This window comes from Erythranthe guttata, chromosome 12 (genome assembly GCF_056151865.1).
Source record: "Erythranthe guttata isolate IM_541 chromosome 12, IM_541, whole genome shotgun sequence".
Classification (NCBI taxonomy): Eukaryota; Viridiplantae; Streptophyta; class Magnoliopsida; order Lamiales; family Phrymaceae; genus Erythranthe; species Erythranthe guttata.
In genome coordinates, this window is record NC_142544.1 from 2,693,965 (window position 1) to 2,696,633 (window position 2,669).

A 2,669-nucleotide genomic window follows, 5' to 3' on the forward strand; every position below is an offset into this window, starting at 1 on the left:
AAAAAATGGAAATTTTCTTACAAAAAAACCATTTATGATCACTTCCGTTTTCCACCCTAAATGTGGTTCACACTTCACATTTCAAGAATGTGGATAACAATTTATTCACTATATTGATGTTCCATGTAGTTTAACTTTGATACTTTCCATATACTTTGATTATCAAGATTTTTTTTAATTAGTTTAAATTAATTTACAAACAATGTTAAAGATAACTACAAATTATGTGACTTGTTTTTTTTTGGAAGGTCCTTGACAAACAAAATATTATCTACGGTAACGAAATTTATATTTTAAAAATTACTCCATTTATCAACATTAAATTGGGTTTATGTTTACGAAATTACCAAACAATTATTTTAAACATGAAAGCAAATTTTGTAACCATTAATATTTTACGATTTATCCGCTTGTTGAGCACCCTAATTATGTGAGAGAGATTTTTGAAAGGTCGGTACTCATATTTTTTATTTGACTAAAAATTTATATGAGAGAGAGAGAGAGAGAGAGAGAGAGAGAGAGAGAGAGAGAGAGAGAGAGAGAGAGAGAGAGAGAGAGATCACTTGAACTCTCAATTAATGATCTAATTACTTAGATAGTGAACTCTCATCTTGGGAGCAAACTTAGCAAATGAGATCTAATAATTTGAAATAATCAACCTACAACTGCAAGTCATGCCAGTAAACAAAGTGTGTTGAAGACTTTATATTGCATTTAGTAACCCTCTGTTATACCGAATTGGTAAAATCTTATTGTGTTCTAAATTCTAACAAATCAGAACTTTTATGCATTTTTTTAGCACACAACCTCCTGAATAGTATGTTTTAAGGAGTATATTGCTTATAAAATTGAATTACGGAGGTTTTTTGATAATATTTATAACACTAGGATTTTTTTAGCAATTAGAGTAAACACATGGGTGATAAATGCAATAAACCCCAAACATAATAAGATATAAGCTAAATATTCAAAATAGGCATATTACTACCAAAATTTTATGTATTTGTTTTTTTATAAAATCATTCGATTCGTTTTGTCACTTGCATAACGTTTATGAAAGTATCTTCGATCCTATCATATATTTTTTCATAAAAAAATATTACGAAAACATACTAAATCAGATGTAGATTCATTTTACGTGTTATAAAAGTTTCATGTAATTTCTTTATTATTGAAGATGTTTATTTAATTTACAAATTTTGATAAAAGAAAAGTTATAAGTTTATATCAATTAAAACAATAATAAATAAAAATATTCTACGGGTTTGAGATGTAAATCATGAAACTAAATCAAGTCACTAAAAATATTTTACGCATTATTAAAAAAATTGTTTTCTGATGATTCATAAATCCTAGTCAAATTTGATTTATCAAATTAATGGAATGCAAAGTTCTCAACCTTTTATATTTTGTCTAAGTGTTAAATAAAAGAATAAAACAATCCAGAAAAAAAGAGAGGGATTGAGAGAGAATAGTAAGGTGCCAATATATTAGGCCGAATGGCAAAGAGGGCCCATGATAAGGGACTTAAATACACATAGGTCCAGACAAAAAACAGTCTTGCAAATAAACACATACCCATGTCTTTTGTCTAAAATACCCTTCATAATATATTTTTTATTAATTCCATCCATTATACTCTAACTTCCTCAATATTACACATTGACCCCAGATTTGAACAAATATATCACATTAACCACTGTTTTCATAATTTTTTGAAAAAATAAATTTTTTCAGAAAATAATTTTTTTCCGAATTTTTTTTTCCGGCCACACTCCAGCGTTAACTTTTTTTTTCTCTCTCTCTAAATTACTGAGTTAGCAACAAAATTATACCAAAACAATAATATTGCTGATATTATTGTCCCAAACAGTAATATTACTGTCTCAGACAGTAATATTACTGTTTGGGACAGTTATATTATAAATATTAATTTTTCTAACAGTAATATTACTAATAATATTGTCCGAAACAATAATATTATTGCATGAGACAGTAATATTACGGTCGAAGACAATAATATTACAGTCGAAGACACAAAATTTGCAGGTCAAGACGATAAAATTAAATAATGCAGTAAAATTACTGTCTCAAACAGTAATATTTTAGTCTCTGACAGTTAAATTAATGTTGGAGACGGTAATTTAGCAGCCAATACAGTAATATTAGAAAAAACAAAATTTTGAAAAAAAAAAAAAAGAAAAGAAAAATCGCCGGAGACCGGCGGTTGACCTGCTGGAAAAAAAAAATCATAAAAAAAAAATAAAATGTCTCAGACAGGTAAATTACTGTTGGAGACAGTAATTTAGCAGTCAAGACAGTAATATTAATTAAAATATTTTTTTTGTGAAAAAACCAAAGTTTCAAATAAAAAAATTACTGTTGGAGACAGTAATTTAACAGCCAAAACAGTAATATTAATTAAAATAATTTCTTTTAAGAAAAAAAAATGAAAAAAAAAAGTCAACGCTGGAGACTGGCGGTTGACGTGCTGGGAAAAAAATTAGAAAAAAAAAATCAACGCCGGAGACCGGCGGCTGAACTGCTGTCTCCGGCGGTGGCGGATCAAAATTGCAATTAGGGTCAAAATTGGTTAATTTGTGAAATTAGGCTAAATTGGGGTGTAAATCATGAAATTGGAGTTGAATTAGAGTCTCAAGGAATTGAAG